Source organism: Anabrus simplex, chromosome 1 (genome assembly GCF_040414725.1).
Source record: "Anabrus simplex isolate iqAnaSimp1 chromosome 1, ASM4041472v1, whole genome shotgun sequence".
NCBI classification, from domain to species: domain Eukaryota; kingdom Metazoa; phylum Arthropoda; class Insecta; order Orthoptera; family Tettigoniidae; genus Anabrus; species Anabrus simplex.
In genome coordinates, this window is record NC_090265.1 from 454,570,168 (window position 1) to 454,590,778 (window position 20,611).

Genomic DNA, 20,611 nt, shown 5'->3' on the forward strand with positions numbered 1-20,611 from the left:
AGTAGGTTCGAATCCCACTATCGGCAGCCCTGAAAATGGTTTTCCGTGGTTTCCCATTTTCACACCAGGCAAATGCTGGGGCTGTACCTTAATTAAGGCCACGGCCACTTCCTTCCCACTCCTAGCCCTTTCTTGTCCCATCGTCGCTATAAGACCTACAGTATCTGTGTCGGTGCGACGTAAAGCAACTAGAAATCATCTCTGGCAGCAGATCTTTTTCGATTGTGGCTTCTTTTCTCTCTTGCTATTTCTGACAGACGTGGTGGCAAGTCTTTCGGAAGGAGCAGCGGATGTACCAATACTGGATGTAGTGACAGCAAGGGCGCCCATGCCCGGGGGAAAGGGGGGGAGGGCTGCGGCTCCCCCCTCCCCCCGTAGCTCTCGGGGAAAGGAAAAATATGACGTAGTCAGATGTTTTTCTTTCAAGAAAATGAGTTAGAAGTCAGTATTACGTAGAAGTGGTAGTACCGCCCCCACCAACAGGCAGGGGATACCGCGGGTGTTATTCTACCACGATATACAAGTCGCCATTCATCTTCCAAAATATTAAAAATACTATATGCCCCCAGGTCTAGGCCCCCCTCTACAAACTGTCATATGGGCGCCCATGCGTGGCAGGAGCAGTCATTGCGTCTAGAATGTCGAATGGCCCGATACTCTTGCCTGGTGGGACGTTCATCTTTCTCCTTCTCTTCATTCCTTGGAGTTTGGTAATCTCTTTCCTTCTCTTATCTAGCTCTTCAATAAACACATCACCAACATTGGCGTTAATGGGAACCAGGCTCTCTTCAAGAATTGCAGACGGTAGTCGATTCAAGACCTAATGTTTGTTGAGAGAGAGTATCCCTGTCTTTCGGAATCCGGATCGCAAATTTTGTTCTGTGCTCGGCTCCAAGGCTGTCATTAGGTTCTTGAGAAGTCCAAGGAATTCGTTCTTGGGAATCTATTAACACCTACTTCCTGAGAGAGTCTTTTTCCAGTCGATGAGAACTTGTTTCCAATGACTCTACAGCGGACGAAAGGACACAACATCTAACGGCTGAAGTAAATGCGTGGAGTTAGGGGGTAAGGCAATGAATTTGATATTATTTTCCTCACAGAGGCGCAGCACTTCTAGACTAATGTGGGAACTCAAGTTATCTCCTATTATCACCTTTGTCCCTATTTATCTTTTCGAAATCGGCAGCATAAGGGCAATGAACCGGTCTTCAAATGCTTGGTGGTCAAACCATCCCGACTTCGTCCGGTTATACCGTGTACCATCAGGTTCATTTTCTGTCCACGTAGTCCATAGTTTCTCAGTTTTGTAATTCACGTAGAGTGGTACCAGTGTTCTAGAAGAATTACTACAAACCTTTATCGACGTGCATGCTTTTGATGAGTTTTGAATTTGTTCCGGATACTTCGCTCCACGGCGCGTGATTACCTTTTTGCTCCCAGGATCATCAATCTTGTCTCATGAAAATTCCAAACATTTTCAGGGGGAACACCATCCAGTTTCTCCTCCAGGTTACCAAAATACATGTAAAATACTTCTTTATCATTGGCAGCTCTTGCATTGCTAATATTTTTCGATGTTCTTTGAGTAAGTACATTTTTATGGCATCGCATGAATGATTCAGACCAGTCTCTCGCCGGAAAATTATTCTTAAAGCAAGGCACATCCCTACCTATCCTGTCGAGGTAAGCTTTGGCAATACACCGTAGATCAAACGTTGACATGGTATATCCATATGATAACATGACAATTGTGAGGGCTACAAACAAGGTTTCTTCTTCAGCTGAAAAGACTGGTTGTCCACCTGAAGATTTTACTGTTTTGGTGAGTAAGCCCCGTGTCTCTTTCGTCTTTAGCCACAAAGTATTCCCGTGAATGTTGTATCTCAAGGAAGCTTCTCTCAGAGATAAAGTTTTATTTAACACCAACATTACAGCCTCATCGTTATGTTGCGATGAATAATTTCGATAGGAACAAGCGCCTAGTCTCCGAGTATATGTTCTCGGCATGCTAAATGGCTTTGTTGTTACTGCAACAAACGAAAAATAAACTACAATTCAAGAAACACTTTCGGGGTGACTTTGTGACACTGTCGAACTGTCACAATGTCACCCCGCAATCCATCGACTTTTTACAAACTTATTAATAATTTTAATAACAAACGTCCAACAAACGTAATAATTATACCATATCGTAGCTAACATATTAATCTTCATGGGTAACTTCTGTTTGTAAGCAAACAATACTCCACAAAACAAAGTGACAGGTGGTTTCAACAAGAAAATGGCTGCTGGAAACAAATGAATCGCTGCAGCTTTGAGAGTCTGCCGATAGGTAGGCTAGCCCTTCATAAATGCGGACACCCACTGCAGTTACTCTTTGACATTTCTCCATGACATTTGTGGCGCCAGATTTTTTGAAATATACAAACCTTGTGTGTCACAAAGTCACTCTGCTAGACACAAAGCCAACCCACGCCTACGGTACTCATTTTAAAACAAAATAAAAATATGCGTTTCTTTATTTTTAAAGGGGATTCCGAATAGCAATTTTCATGTCTGTAAAACACACACACACACACACACACACACACACACACACACACACACACACACACACACACACACACACACACACACACACACACACACACACATATCCTCATAAAAAGAATTCAACCCCTTTTTTCGGTCCTTTCCGAAAACAAAAAATATTTTTTCTTTATTTTTAAAGGAGATTCCAAATACATCTGTAGCATATTCAGATTTTGAGATAAATAAGTATCCCAATTACAGGATTCAACCCCATTTTTAGACTTTCCACCCCCAGCCCCAGGTGAATTTTCCGAAAACGAAAAAATATGTTTCTAATTTTTAAAGGTGATTCCAAATACTAATTTTTGTGTCTGTAACATGTTACTTTTCTGAGATATACAGTACTCACCCTATTTTCTGAAAACAAAAAATACATGTTTCTTTTTTTTTAAATTCACCCCCCTTTTCACCCCCTTAGTGATGGGATATTGAAAAATCCTTGCTTAGCGAGCACCTACACTGTAATATAAATGTACCGATATCCCCAAAATTTAATTTATTTATGTCCAGTAGTTTTGGCTCGATGATGATGAATCAGTCAGTCAGTCAGGCAGATTAGCATGCTTATTTCATTAATTGTGAAATATTTGTGTAGTAGGGGAAATATCTCTCTAGAAATTTAGCTCTTACTAGAATTCTATTGTTGTATGTAGGATAGGCTTAACTGCAGTTTAGAATTGTAGCTTAACTATTTTTATTAGACAGTACCTTGCTTGCTTTTTTTTTTTACAAAACATAAGAAGAAGGATAAGAAAAAATCTGTCTATACTTATACGTATTTAGTGTAGCTGTATATTTCTATAGTTTTCCTCTTATTCCTAGTACTGTATTATAATTGGGATACATCTAACAAGAATAATTGTAGTGTAGTTATTTTATCAGTTGATTTCCTAATTGCATTACTATCATGAAATCTTTATGTAGCATACATTATTTCCTTCCTCTGACATATATATAGTACCTACTTCTGTTCATAGCATACACTATTTTTTCCTGATGATCATAATAATGCTTGTTGTTTAAAGAGGCCTAACATCTAGGTCACTGGTCCCCATTTTATTTCTGTTGATATATTCATATTATTTTACATTTCTTTGGAGAGACAAAAGAATGGCTCAGAGAGACAGGTGTAAGGACTGTGGGTGTGAGTGTGAACTAGGGAAGATGAGGGAAGGGATAGTGAGTGTGAAGGAGGCAATTAGATTTTTAACAGAGGACAGGAATGAAGATAGGTCTCCCTCAATTAATGTGTAGGATTCAGTTGGTAGGCAGGGGGGGGAGAGGAAAGGGAGAAGTTGTACAAGACAGATGGGCTAATTTAAGGGGAAGGAAAAAGAGGGCTTAGGGTTTTCCTCAGGGACTGGGCTGAGGAAAGGTATCGGTGAGGAATCGTTATGTATTACTGCAGGTAGATCAACAGAGGGGTAGGAAACGTAAAGTAGAGGATAGGAAGAGGGAGGTGGAACAGGGTACTAAGAGAGCGAGAAGGGAGGAGGAAGTGGGTTCAGCAGGCATCAGGGATGTTAAGTGTGACTAGGAGAGGAGGGGATCTAATGAGGAGGGTGGTGTTGAGGTACCGATCATCGTTGACTCAATTGTTAGGCATGTGGGGAAAGTGTGTGGAGGAAAGGGAACCAGGGTAGACTGTTATCCAGGAATTAGATTAAGGCAGATGTTGTGGAAAATAGAAGGAATGGAGGGAGAAGGATAAGGAGAATGTGGTAATTTTCCACTTTGGTATCAATAACGTACGGCAAGCAGGTATAGGTAGTTGGGGATGTGTGGGATCTGGTTTCAGCTGCACAGACATTTAAGGAAGGAGAGATTGTTATCATTGGGATACTGTGGAGGAGGGATACTGATTGGAGGGTAATTGGGGATTTGAATGAGACTATGAAATGGGTATGAGGGAAATTGGAAGTGAGATCTGTTTATCTTAATGGGAGGGCAGGAGATAGCAATCTGTGCTCAGAAGGCCTTTACTTGAATTTCAATGGTACGTATAGGTTAGGGGGTTTGTTTATAAGAGTTATAAAGGGGTACATTCAGGGAAACAATGAGGACCAGGGAGTGGTGATGACAGTATAGGAAACATAAAGTCAATTAAGGATGACAAAAAATTGTTAAATTTAAACTGTAAATATATATTTACCAGGTATTGTAATAGGGATTGAATCATGGCTGAGAAGAGACATTATGGATGTGAAAAATTTGTTATGGATGTGGAGTGTTTATCATAGAGATAGGTTAGGAATGATAGGAGGGGGAGTATTCATACTGGTGAAAGAATATGTAAGCTACAAAAAAGAGATGAGAAACACAAAATTCTAGGGGGGAAGACTTAGACAACTTGATGTTTTGGGGGTATACAGGCCTGGCAAAGCTGGTACTGATGTGGAGCTATGTGGGGAATGACACAGAAAGGAACGTTATTGTAACACGTGATCTAAACTTACCAAATGTTAACTTGGAAGGGAATGTGAACTACAGAAAGCATGATCAACAAATGGCAAATAAGTTAATATGGGCAGGACAGCTGAATCAGAAAGTGATGGAACCAACTAGAGGGAAAAATATTCTATATGTGGTGCTGATAAAACCAGATGAGCTCTGTAGAGAATCTGAAGTGATAGATGATATAGCCTATGTGATCAAGAAGCTGTCTTTGTTCATACTGTAGTTAAAAATGTGATAGGAAGGAATGTCATAAAAGTAAGACTATTAGGCAATACCATATGGTTGATAAGAGATGCATGGGGGACTTCTAAAATGAAATTATGATCAATGGAAAATGGTAAAAAAAAAAATAAACAGCCTATGGGATTGGATTTAAGGCAATATTGTTGAAGTGTGTGAAAACAGGAAGGTATCCTTAAATGTGGTAAAGACCAATTATATTATAACAGGAAAATAAGGAGATTAAGAAGAAGGTGAGTATAAGAAAGAAATAGAGTTAGGAATGGTTGAGGGAGTAAGGAGAGATTGAAGGAGCTTACTAGGAAATTGAATTTAGCAAAAAAAGTCAGCTAAGGATAACATGATGGCAATAATTGGCAGCCATATGAATTTTAGGGATCACTGAAAAGATGTGTATAGATAGGCAGAAATAAGTTCCAGGAAGTACATTCCAGGGATCGTTACTGAAAAACAGGAATGTATATGAGAGGATTTACAGAAGGCGGAAGTATTCAGTCAGCAGTGTGTAAAGGTAATTGATTATAAGGATAATGTCCAGATAGAGGAGGGGACTAATACTGGCATATTACTGATATTTGCCTATGATAATAAAGACATTTAGCCAACAAAAATGCACAAAAGTTGAAAGCTAGAAAGGCAGCTGGGATTGATAAGATTTCTGGGGATATATATGAAAAGCTGGGATATATTGCCATATCTGAAATACTTAATCAGTTACTGACCAAATGAATGGAAAGTTTCAATAAAAGCCCCAGTGTACAAGGGAAACAGTGACAAACATAAAGCAGATAATTAAATGCCAGTCAACTTGACATGTCTTGTTTGTAAGCTCTGGGAAAGCATTCATTCTGATTATGTTAGACTCATTTGCAAAATTACTAACTGATTTGATAGAAGGCAGTTCGGGTTTAGGGCAATTTATTCCAGTGAGGCTCAACTTGTAGGATTCCAGCAAGATACAGCAGATATTTTAAATTCAGGAGATCAAATAGACTGCATTGCTATTGACTTATCCAAGGACTTTCATATGGTAAATCAAGGGAGATTATTGACAAAAATGAGGACTATTGGTCTAGAAAAAAGAGTGGTTGAATGGGTGACTAAATTTCTAGAAAACAGAACTAAGAGAATTTGAGTAAGTGAAGTGTTATTTGATCCTGTAATGATTAAAAGGGGATATCCCACAGGGCAGTATTATTGGACCTTTGTGTTTTGTTATATATATAAATTAGCTGATGTACCCATGCTTCACTACGGAATTCTCAGAAAGACTGTCTTTGTGGTTTTCCCAACTGAAGTCAATATAGACCATTATAATGATGTCAGTAGGAATGTAGTGAATAAAAGCAATATTATAAAATACTTGATCAAATGAAAAACCTCACATTTTCTTACTTTTAACCAACAGTACTATGCTGCCAATCTAATAGTCCAAAGTTCCAGAACTGGAATGACCAGGCTGCAGACAGCCGTGAACACTCCTCCGCCATTATTCCGTTAAATGTGTACACTGCCCATTCTAATCAGTGCCTCAGAGTAGGGATTGTATATTTGAAATACTATGATGGACCAGTGTATTATGTACCAGTAGTATTAGAAAATTTATGAACCAGAGCAAAGAAATGGCATGCTAAAGAAAGAGATCTAACTCCACAGCTACTTCCCCCCAGTATTTAGGCAGGTTGTTATATTCGGTATGCAGCAGTAATCCCATGTATCGGAGATGAGAGGCAGCAGAAGACACAAAGCACATCACAACAAATAATGGTCAATGTAATGTTATTGCTGATTAATTATATGAGCTTTCTACATTGTAGGCCTGCACATTTAGTTTTCTATTTCTGTGATATTAAGGCATCTCACAAAATTATTTATAGCATTGACTGTCATTCCTTATTCCCTGACTTTACATACTGATTTTCATTAATATCCGTTTACCCATTTTCTTGTGACTCGACGCTGATATGGACTTAGCAACAAAAATCCAAATTCATTAATATCTCCGTTATCATAGCCAGCCAACGGCCGTAGTCATGTTGAAACACCGGATGCCGTGAGATCTCCGAAGTTAAGTATCATTGGGCGTGGTCAGAAGTTGGATGGGTTGCCACACGCTGTTGGTGGGGGTAAGGGAATAGAGGAGCAGAAAGGAACTGGCCACCCTACCGCACGTAAACTCCGGCTCAGGAACACCTCTGCGGAGGTTCGGACCTGCCTTATCATAGCCAGTATGGTAAAAATGTATAAGACATAAATGATCAGAAATATAATACTATATAACTTTAGTTACATAGTATTTATCGATAGGACCACTAATAACATACAGTAACTATTTTAAATTAAATTTTATGCCTTCTCATAAACTACACTCAGCGTGAATAAAATTATTTATGGCCTAGATTGTAGCGACTTATTCCCTAACTTTACATACTGATTTTCATTAAATTCTCTTCAGCCGTTTTCTCGTGATGTGTGTACATACGTACGTACAGACAGATAGACAGAAATTACGGAAAATTAAAAAGTGCATATTTTTGTTACGGTACTGTGGACACGACCGCTACATAAATACAATTCTTTTTAAATTCTGAGCAATTTACAGACAAAACTGGAACTGCAGATAGGGCTATTTGCAGATTATGTTATACTGTATCAAGTAGTAAATAAGTTACAGGATTGTGAGCAACTACAGGGGGACCTACACAATACTGTGAGGTGAATATTGGATAATGGTATGATGGTAAACGGGATGAAAAGTAGGTTGTAAGTTTCACCAATACGAAAAGACCTGTCAGTTTTAAATACTGTGTTGATGGGGTGATACTACCTCATGGGGAACACTGTGAGTATCTAGGTGTTAATATAAGGAATGATCTTAACTGGGAAATCATATTAATGTGGTTGTTAAGAAAGGTTACAGATCTTTTCATATGGTTATGAGAGTATTTACAGGTTGTAATAAGGATGTAAAGGAGAGGGTGTGTAAGTCTCTGGTAAGACCCCAATTATAGTATGGTTCCAGTGTATGGGATCCACACCAGGGCTATTTGATATGAGAACTTGAAAAGATCATAAGGAAAGGAGCACGATTTGTTTTGGGTGATTTCCGAAAAAAAAGTACCATAATTTTACATAAAGGTTGCAAATTTTGGGCTGGGAAGACTTTCGAGTTAGGAGATAAGCTGCTCATCTAAGCAGGTTGTTCTGAGCTGTTGGTGAAGAAATTGCAGAAATGACATTAGCAGATGAATAACCTTGAGCGGAGCTTTTAAAGCTTTTAAAGATCATGATATGAAGATCAAGCTGGAACTGAAGGGAACAGATTGGGGCAAATATTCATTTATAAGAAAAGGAATTAGGGAATGGAATAAATAATTTATCAATGGAAATGTTTGATAATTTTCAAGTTCGTTGAAAATACTAGCACATCCAATAATGTACAGTAGTTCTTGAAGTATTTTTATTATAACATTTCGAAAGCTATTATTCTCCTTCCAATTATTGTCCATATTTCACTTCCATACAGTGAGTGCCATGCTTCACAGAACATTTTTCAGAATCATCTTCTGATATGGATATCTATGTCTGAAGCAAACAAGTGTCTTTTCTTAAGAAAAAGGCCTTCCTATCCTTGTCAAGGCTAGTCAGCATTTTATGTCATTCTTAGTCTTACTTCCACTTGACAACCCCTGTAACAATATTCAACTACAGTACTTCCTTCAAGACTTCATTGCATTATCTGATATAATCTGAATCATCTGACTTCATCTGACTGCATTCCAACTATTGTTCACCCAAAAAATTCAAGAGTATGGTCATAAAAGAGCATGAGTCAGGTTTTGGTCAGAAATGAAATTTAGTAAGTTTTATGCATTTCTAGAGGGTACACATTGACCAGTGCAAAAAAAGACATGTGTTACTTCACAATCTTTGAAAAAGACTTCACTATTCATAAGAATTTCCTTGGCATCTAGTTACATGGTAACAGACTTGGTGAGCTATGTCATATTCAGTTTTGCAAAAAAAAATAATTCCCACCCAGATATGTTGAATATCACACCCCTATATTCACATAAACATCCCATTTCTGAGCCTAAGTTAAAAGATAAGCTCATGCAAAAGTTGAAAACTTGTGCTTGCTATGTATTATGCATTCTATGACTTCCTGATTTGACAAGACTCCTGGGCAGCAGTAATGTGCATTGGAAGGATTGGAGTAATCTGCAGCATAAGGCAGGCACTGATTATTTGAAGAATGTTTAAAGTGAATTGTCTCTCAAACTTATACAGCATTAAGAACAATAAACTGTGAACATAAACAAATACTGAAAAATATCCTTGTTATTAAACTCGAGTTGGACACCAAAAGGTATAAGTCAAGACAACTCCCACAGAAAAATAATACTATTACAATACTCTGATAAAATTCATATTACACCAATGACTATATCCAAGGATGGTGGCATCATCATAATCAACAAGCATTTGAAAATATTAATTTTTTTGTCTCCTGTAAAATTTAGTCTTCTTAACTCATGCCCCAGTTCTACCAGACTAATCAATTGGTAACATAAACAACAATTTTAGGCATAAAATCTGAAACATAAATGTCACTAAACACAGAATGATATACTGTATTTCATCCAATTGAGTGAACCTCAAATTGCATCAAATAAAAATATATAACTTTTAAAATGTAGTACAAAATGAAGAACCTTGAAAATTTATCACTTCTTTGAATGAAGTAGGATCCAAAAGTTTACAGACTCTACAAATCCTGTGAACAAACAGCAAGTAGCTAGCTGCTGAAATGCATCCTACAACCCTCTCCCCCATAATCAGAATGATATTTCCCCCCCATGGTTATTGAAACAGCAGCACGCACCAATAAGGGTTTCTATGTTTGTTCTGTAGAATAAGAAACACAGATTTTAAAAGGCTGTATTTAGACAATAAATTTTGTCATATTTGGGAAGAACAACTTTAGGAATTTTACAATGCTAACAGTAATAACTGTACAATGACGAGATCAAAATTGTTTGAGAAATGTCAATTTTTTAAAGCAGACGAGGAATCCATTGCAAGTAACGAGTGTTCTGGTCGACCTATGAATAAACAGACAGATGAAATAATTAATCCTGTGATATAATTTGTTAGCCAGAACAGTCAGCAAACCAATAAGGTCATCAGTAGTACTATTTGGGTATCGGTGACCACCTGGCTGTGCACTACTATTGAGGATTGTAACATGTGCCATGTGTGTCAGCATATGGCCCCTAAAGATCTCCAGATTTTCTTTCCACACATGGAAATTCTGTGTTTTAACATCTCTACTTTCCACCTGACTTAGAACCCTGTGATGTTTCTCTTTTCAAGGATAAAAAGCATCCGAAGGGATGTAATTTTGTATCAACAAATGAGACAGAAGTAGCATCACTTTAGGTACTGTAGGAGGTTTCAGCAGTACTTCCAGAACCTTTACCAATGCTGGCAAAACGGTATCCCCTGAAAATAATACTTTGAATTGTAATGCATCAGTGTTTTAAAGTATTTACAGGTAGAAACTATACACAAATCCCCAACCTTTCTGATCCTACATTACATTTTCAGATTTCAACTTGATTGGGCTAAATATTCATTGTTTGTTTTCATTTCAGTTTTTATATCTTACATTTTCACCTGAAATATATTTTATGAAGTGTATTCAATTGAATGAATATTTTTCGACATTTTCACTGTTAACAAATTGATATTGAAAAGCATGAATTCTAGATAATCAAAATAGTTGTATGAAAAAGCTTTGAGGCAATGAGTTATTAAAATATACACTTGAACTTATACAGACTGGTTTGATGACAACAACAACAAAGAGATTTTGTGTGTCATCAATGCTAAATGAGAAGCCCATCTGTCCCTTTGTCAAGATCCATCTCCAGATGGAATTGCAGTATGCAGATGACCCTGCTGCACCTGCTCTCACACCTGAGGAGCTGCAACAGTCAGTCAGTTGCTTGCAATCGTTTTGGTCTCTCCATTAATGTTCAGAAATCCAAAGTACTCTCACAGCATGCACCTGGATCGAACCTCCCACCTTTCAATATCTCCTTTGCGGAGAGCAGGTCAACCATTTCTTATATCTAGGAAGTATCCTCTCAACAAATGCTAAATGCTCACAAGATGTTGATAGGAGAATTGGTGCTCCCCACTCAGCATTTGGACGTTCATCCCATCGTGTCTTCATGAATACGGAACTTACAACGCATACCAAGATTATGGTTTACCATGCTATTGTAAACGGTTGTGAAACGTGGACCCTCTACCATCAGGATATCAAAGAGATAGAGCACTTCCATCTGCAAAAACTTAGATCCATCTTGAACATCAACTGGGAGGACTGGGCACCAAACTTGCAGTTCTTGAGAAAGCACATGCTATAAGCATTGAGGCTACCATCATTGGCCACTATCTCAGATGGATAGGGCACGTCCATTGCATGAGTGAAACCAGGGTTCCTTGTCAATTTCTGTGTGGTGAACTCTGTTCCGGAACAAGACCTCATGGAGCCACTTTGAGGTGTTTCAAGGATCAGCTAAAGCATACTATGAAAAGAGCTGGAATTAACACTCAATCCTGGGATACGCTTGCTGAGATTCATACACTTTGGCACCACACAGTTTCTACATCAGTTTCAATATTTGAAGAAGAATGACAAGCACGGAAGCTCCGTCAAGCTCAGTTCCACCCTCCCTCAACCATTTCATGTGATCTGTGTGGACGTATGTTTCATGCTAAGATTGGGCTACTAAGTCATATGAAACATATTCAGAAAGCTTTGTGAATGTGAAAATGTAAACTGCTGAAGGATATGTTTGCTCAGATATGAGTTGCAACCACCAACAACTTGTACTTAACACCTGTATGTCAGATACTTCTGATGGACTTGTACTATAGCTTATACAGTTATAGCGACTGATAAACTCGCAATTTGTTCCTGTAATTAACCCATGAAGGAAATATGGTACCGTGTAGTACCAGAGCATACTATTACCTGTTTTATCCTAATTATTGAAAAGGGCACCATGATTATGGCAACATTGCAAATCAAATGTAAGACAGACCTTCAGTACTGTTAGCGTGTTTGTGTTGTGTGCCATGTTTAATCAATCTTGGTCTGAATTGGCGCAATCTTTATATGAAGCAAAAATGACTGCTCGCGTGAGATAAGTAGCATTATTGGCTCTATTAATTGAACAAGAAAGTGTACACAGACTTTACGATGCATGAAATGTGTATGTAATAGATGAAAGGAATGTTAGAAATACCAATGCAATCTTTAACTTCCCATTAACTTGATCTGGGAGGAGAATAAATATGTTGGTACCGTACAGTATCGCATGTCCTTTCCAGTAGCATTTTATTTTGTTCAGTTAATTCTGTATCGTAAAGATGGACATTGCAGATCGAGGAAGGACACTGGAGAACATCATTAACAACAGAACGTATCTCAATTAGACAGAATGGAAGAGGCTCGCCAGCAGTACCTGGGAAACTGGAGCTGTAAAATGATGGTGATGATGATGATGATGATGACTTCTGTATTCTTATACCATGAAGGGAATTATTACAAAAGTTGGGTTTAAAAAATGTATGAGTATGATCCGTATAGATTTTTATTATGAATTTCAAGAACTACAGTGTGTTCAGAAATTAAACTTCGTAATTAGTTTTCCTCCCCATTGGCTTCACCTTGGGGAAAGTATTATATACTCAGGAAGAGGATGACATAAGGGACAAATACACTGAGCCACCGGATGCAGTTGTACATTTTGACGAGAACTAGGAGAGGATGTAAATGTTTTCGTAGACAATCTTACAGGAAGACAGTTGCCCGCACTAACCAAAATAGGTTTCAGCCATGAATGTGATAAACAGTGTGAGTTTCCCTTGGAACAGGATTTCTTACCAAGTAAAAGGACTAAAAAATGCCTCTAGTCCTCTCAATGTAGACTCAGAACGATGTCCAGATCAGTGGTGACGCGTGGTGTTTTGAAAAGTGTAACCACACTCCATCTGAGAGTATATCTATCTAAATTGTCCACACTGTCTTTATTACAAACATTATTTTCTGAGGAAAATAGAATACATGGCCAACAGAACAGTTTATTCATTTTTACACACCCACATAACCAATCCATATCTATGTACCACGAGTCACTGCTGCACCATCAAATGTCTCTGCTAATAACTTTTCACCAAACTGAAATTCTTGTAACACTCCAAAGATATGTTTAGAGAGAGAAACAGCAAAATGGTCACCACTTACATCACTGAATCTCAAAAATCTCTCTTGAATTTTGCCTTCAGGACTAACATATCTAAATATAGTCGAGAGTTGTGCTCTGTTGGAAACGTCTGGACCTTCATCCAAAATAACAGAAATAAAGTTTGCTTTCTTAACTTTGTCTTTAATTTTGCTGGTCATAAAAGTAGCTATGACTTCAATAATATCATTTTGAATGTCAGATGAAAGTCGTGAGAAAACTGTAGATGTTTCTAAATGGTCCAAAAATGTCATCTTTCTTAGCAATTAATGCTCTAATTACCTCTGTTATCAGATTCTTCAGTTTCTCATATTTCATCCTTACTTTGAAAGAAAACACACAGTATCTATTAAAGTGCTGATGATATATCTGTTATTTTTTTACTCACTTATTATGCTCGTGAATTTTCTTTCTGTGAGCTGTACTCTATTCTGGACCTTCTGAACTGAATCTTATTGGCAACAGTGTTGATTTGGGCTTGAGACACCTCTGAAACTCTGAAACTATATAAATTGTCCACAGCATCTTTATTCCAAGCATTCTTTCCTGAGGAAAATAGAACACATGACCAACAATACAGTTTATTCAGTTTTGCACAACCACGTAACCAATCCAGATCTACTGTATGTACCAAGAGTCGTGAAAATATCGTACTGTTCTTTTTGACTCCTTGACTAAAATTTTAAGAGAAGGCACTGGTCTACCTTTTTTCAATTATGTTTTTATTTTCTTCAAAAGTTCTTAACAAATATGGCATGTTCATTAAGCTTTCTATTATACATGAACATTCTGGGCCCGCCAACTCACTTTTTTTCGAGGTGGAAGTGACAGCACTCATTTTAATGTTTAATATGTTGTGTAGTCCTATAGGCTATCCTTACCTACATAAATTAAATATAAATTCACACTTTAATAAGAAAAGTCACATCATATTTTAATAGAAAACAATAACAATAATATAACAATGCACCATTGAGCACGGCGGAAAGAACGGACATTATAAGCTAACATTTCCACTTTCCATTGTGGTAACGCGACAAGAGAATGTAGCAGGATACATTTCAGTGTCGAGGGGAGAGGGGCCTTGCTTGGCGCAGGTACAGTAATATTCACTTAGCTGTTAGAAGAGATTCAAAGCATAATCACTGCATGGAGTTGGTAACAGCCTCTCGCCCAGCTTTGATGGGGATGATCTACTGCAATTGAGTTTTTGCGGCACGTCCAGGCAAAGAAACAAGACTATTAAATATCAATATTAAAGAATGTTTGATTTTTATATTTTCAAACTGTTACCTGTGGTAACAGTGGATACTAGCACACTTCGCCACTGGTCCAAACTGAATCCTTACTGTTCCCCGATCCAGACTAATCCTCACTCCAGTATAACGCAGTCACTGAGATATTTGAGTGCTTCATTGACAAGGAGTAAAATTTAATGAGCAGAACAATAAGTCAGTTGTTGAAGTTAACTCCACAGGACAGACCTGCATAATGTGCAGAAACAATCTTCTGCTTGTTTCTTCATAACAGTAAATTAAATGCAGCCCAATTTATGAACAGTTATATATCATAGTGTATAAATATTCTTTTCTAATTTTATGTGCCTACATCTTTCTGCAAATACATTTTAAGGTTATTTTATCCAGATAAAAGATCACATGGGGTCACATTCAATAATTATGTAACAAGTGTATTACTAAAATTTGCTCTCATAAGAAATATGGGGTACCGTATGGTATTAGGCTATTATTGTCAACCCATAGAGTTAATTTACATGGAAATAGCTTTTCTTGGCTTCCATTCAATGGATATCTTGAGATCTGATCAAATTAACCAGTTAAGAGAAAAATAAAAACTCTTCCCTTTCCTTGCTAATAACAGCCACCATTGCAATCTGTAATTAAGGATGTACTGTGAATGTTATGATCTGAAAAAGATCAAAAGGGAAAGTATTTTACCACTTGAAAACGGAGGTGCTGACAGCCAGGTATAACAAAATGTTTCATATCATAGGTCCGATTCACATAATGTTAATTACATTAGACTAGAGTTATTCCTTCTCTGTGAAGAATTTTATTATAAAGCACTGATCAAGTTTTAGAACTTTTAAGAAAGTGTTGCCATTTGTATAAGCACAGCTCTAAACGGAAATGAAAAACTTCTGGACACTTTTGACAGGAATCAGATCACCTCAATCAGAATGTCAAAATTGGTTCTGTACTTCACAGTGAGAACATTAGTGTAATCATAATCTTGTTCAAAGCTAATTTTTCTGACCTATCACCTTCCAGCATTTCACAATTGTATAAAGGGATAGGAATAGGATATTCAGGTGAGTATGCAATCGATCTAATGGTGGAAGGGATTTTGTTAGGACACACAATTTGATTGCTAGTTTTCCTAGAAAGTCCCTCTGTCTTCATCACATAGAAATTTAATTTTTCAAAGTGACTGATAGGTTCATGTTAAACAATCAAAGTGGTACAAGATATATAATTATTATTTTTTCCTTTAATAACTTTGTTTACTTCATGTAACTAAGTCTAGTTACATAACATGTAGCATTGCCATTGTTTTATACCAGTCTAGACAGTATCTGTAATTCATTGGTATCATGATTGAAATATAAACTTATCACAAATATGTATTGTTTGAAGAATCTTTTATACTGATAGCATTTCTGAACCATTATTACACTACTGAAAAATATAAGTATCTCAGAAACAACACTTAATGCTAGAATGTTCATCTGTTGACTCAAAGGATAATAAAAACTGTTTCTGTTTTCTACTTTCAGTAAACACAGACTGAAATACCATCCCAGCAAGCATGTGCATACTAAAACAATAAACACTTTGTTCGAGCAGGTTCACACAAAGTTGAAAATATATTTAAATAAAATCGTCAGATATTGGTGTGCGTGATATATTTAAAACTATGTTTGATGTTCATTAGATTTAACATACTTTTATTCTTTTCACCGAGTATAAGTTTCTCACCAAAGTGTTACATATTGGAAATTTGTTGAGAAGAAAGCCATACTTTCCAGTGTCAACTCTGTTCAGTAACTTAAAAGCTTTTCAGTCTGTCGAACACACGAATTAAATAACTTATTACACTATAGCGTACCTGCAAAAACACACTATTGAACAAAGAATGACATGTTTTGTCATTAAAAGAACACTTCTGTCATCACTCCAATATATACCTGTTTTCATGCCTTCCATTACACTGTCCATCAATTTTGTCCTTTGTTGTCCCCTAGGTCTTATCCCTGAATTAGTGGCCATGCTTGTCCATTGGCTCCAACTCTGCCAGCACATTGATGATGTGTCTATTTCATCTGTGCTCGTTGGCTGTCACTAACAATTTTGCCAATATGGCAATGGGCACAAAACTCAGCTTTAGTGAGTGAGTGCACTCCAGTATGTGTTGCCATGTTATTTTGTGCTTGTTAGAAACTACCGGTATCTACAACAAAACTTTAGTCCTCATTCCATAGAAATCAGACTGTATGCAAATACTTTAAAGCAAGCAGTAGACCTTAGTTCCATCTTATGTGAGTAGATAATATTAACGTTGCAGCATGCAACAAAATGGCCATTTCACTTCATTTTATTGAGAAAGGACCAAGCTTATGAAATTTCATGCCCAAATCATTTCTCTAACATGGAAATACCTATAATGAAGCATCTATGATCAAAATTAGTTAAATGTCACAACCCAGTCTCAGTGGTAAGAGTTCCATTTTGTGCTATAGATGGAGAGAGTATCATTGTATTCACCAGAAATGTAAGTATGATACATTTATTTCACTGAAAGAAAGATTGATAGTCATGACTGTATTGTTCTTGTAACCTATATCAGGTGCTAATTTCAGCCTTTCGGGCATTCTTGTTTTCTCAGTGTCGCTACAGAACAGGTGAGAACTTGAGGATGGCTGTAGTTCTAACTCTTGCTGATAGATGGAGCTGTGCATATCTATATTTATATATGGTATATAAAAGTGGATGTTGGTATTTTTGAGATTAATAGACTCAAAAACTATTGGACTGATTTTGCTGAAAATTTCACAATTTTTTCTTATTATTCCTGGAAGGGTTTAAGAAGTGGGTTGAACGAAATCCAATGGGAAGTATTTTTATGTTGAGTAATTTTATGTAATTAATTTCACTGCAAAGCCGCACCAAGATTGGATCAACTTGATGGACAGATTGTCGCTAGCTGACAGCAGCTTACGCTGTATCATGATAGTCTGGTAAGAAATGCTGTATATAGGAGGATGGGAAAATGCCAGCAAGTTTTATCAAGTACCTTTCTTGATAGGAGGTTCATCCTTATGCCTGTTATTTGGAAATAGCAATCCAACATCCAGTGATCGAGATGTACTTTCATGTTATAGGACCAACTTTGATAGGTCTGCCCAGCTTGAAGAATGTAGCTGTGTATTAGATCTCCTCCTAAACCATTGGAGGGATTTCAACCAAACTTGGTACACTTATGATTTAGAATCAGGAGACAAACCACTTGGGGGTAAGACACCTCAAGCAACCTTAGGGGAGCAGGGCGAAATATAAAAATAATCAAAACTGGTGTCAAATTCATAGTTTTCGGGGTTGCTGAGATGAATAGTGACACTCAGGAAATTTTTAAAGTACAAGTTCAGCAACCTTTGTGATAGGAGGCAAGGGGGAGTGAGATATAAACATTTAAAAAAAAAAATGTCGAATCCATAGTTCTCAGGGTCGCTGAGATGAATAGTGACACGCCGGATTTTTAATCCCTTAGCGGTGGGGGGCGAGGGTGGTGAGATATAAAATAATTGAAAATAGTGTCAAAATCGTAGTTTCCAGGGTCATTGAGATGAATAGTAACACTCTGGATTTTTAAAAGTACAATTTCAGGCCCCTTTGGGGTGGGGGCGAGGAGGTAGTGATATATAAAAATAATCAAAGGTAATGTCGAATCCATAGTTTTCGGAGTCACTGAGATGAATAGTGATACTCCAGATTTTTTATAAATCCAAGTTGCCCCCTTTGTACTGGGGGCAAGTGGGGGCAAAATATAAAAATAGTCAAAGATAGTATTGGATCCATAGCTTTTAAGGTCGCTGAGATGAATAGTGACTCTCCAGATTATTTAAAGAAAAAATTTAGCCCCTTTTGGGGTGGCAATGAGATATAAAAATAATAAAAAATAGTGTCATATTCACCGTATTTGTGTTGCTGAGGTGAATAGTGATACTCCGGACATATTTTTAGTCCATGTTCAGCCCCCGTTGTGGTAAAGAAGTGACGTGGGCGAGTGAGATAATAAAAAATACTCAAAAATAGTGTCAAATCCTTTGTTTTCAGGGTCGCTGAGATGAATAGTGACATTCCGGATTTTTTAAAGTCACATTTGAGACACCTTTGGTGTGGGGGCGAGGGGGGAGTGGGAAAAAAAAGTATCAAATCCACAGTTTTCGGAGTCTCTGAGATGACTAGTAACAGTTCGGATTTGTGTAAGTCCAAGCTCAACCTCCTTTGTGGGGGCGGGGTTTGGGGTGGAGGAGGGAGTCAGATATAAACTAATCGAAAATAGTGTAGAATCCAAAGTTTTAGGAGTCACTGAAATTAACAGTGACACTCCAGATTCTTTTAAAGTCCATGTTCAGCCCCGTTTGACATAGGGGTAAGAAAGTGTAAAGAAGTAAATGACCGAGATAATGTCCGGCCCCATGGCTAAATGCTTAGCGTGCTGGCCTTTGGTCACAGGGGTCCCGGGTTCGATTCCCGGCGGGTCGGGAATTTTAACCTTAATTGGTTAATTTCGCTGGCACGGGGGCTGGGTGTATGTGTCGTCTTCATCATCATTTCATCCTCATCACGACGCGCAGGTCACCTACGGGTGTCAAATCGAAAGACCTGCATCAGGCGAGCCGAACTTGTCCTCGGACACTCCCGGCACTAAAAGCCATACGCCATTTCATTTTTTTACCGAGATAATGTGTATGCTCCAGCATAGCTATAAACCGAAATTGATACAAGTATGACTTACTATTTTGAAAAACTACTTTGGGTTCAAGACATCACTAGAATCTCTTGGGGAGGTGGTGAAATTTAAATAAAACTAAAAATGACCAATAATATTGTCGAATCCATAGTTTTTGGGACTACTGGAGTGATTTCAACAAAACTTGGTACATTTAAGACTTACTATCAGAAGAAAAACCACGAGGGGGTGTGAAAACCCTTAGCACCCCTAAGGCTAGGGCGTAGGAGGGGGTGAGATATAAAAATAATTGAAAATAGTGTCGAATCCATGGTTTTCAGTGTCACTGAGACTAATAGTGACACGTAGGATATCGTTTTAAGTCCAAGTCAAGCCACAATCAGTAGGTTTTGAAAAGGAGTGAAGAGAAGAAAATGCCCAAAATGACCAAGCTTATGGATATATTTGTGTATGTTCCAGCATAACTATAAATCAAAATTGATACAAGTATGACTTACAGTCTGGAAAAACTACTGTGGGTTCAAAACACCCCTAGAACCCCTAGAGGAGTGGGTGAAATTTTAATATAACTAAAAACGGCCAATATTAGTGTCCATACATAGTTTTCAAGACTACCAGCGTGATTTCAAAAATCTTGGTACATTTATGACTTACTATCAGGAGAAAAACCACGAGGGAGTATGATAACCTTGGCGCCCCTAGGGCTGAGGGTGGGAGGGGATGAGATATAAAAATAATTGAAAAATAGCATCGAATCCATAGTTTTTGGGGTTACTGAGATGAATAGTGACACTCTGGATATCGTAAGGACACCACGCACTCTTGCATGATGAAAAAATTGATTTTTTTATTTTGGCGCCATAAAATTCTTTATTCTTTTCTGAATCCAAATATATATAGTTTGTTGGGGTTTGGATGTCTACAATTCGTTTTTTAAAATGACCGTCCCATACGTCACGCCCACTTTAAATGTCATCAGTGTACTGTAGGTTATCGTTAGGCATAAC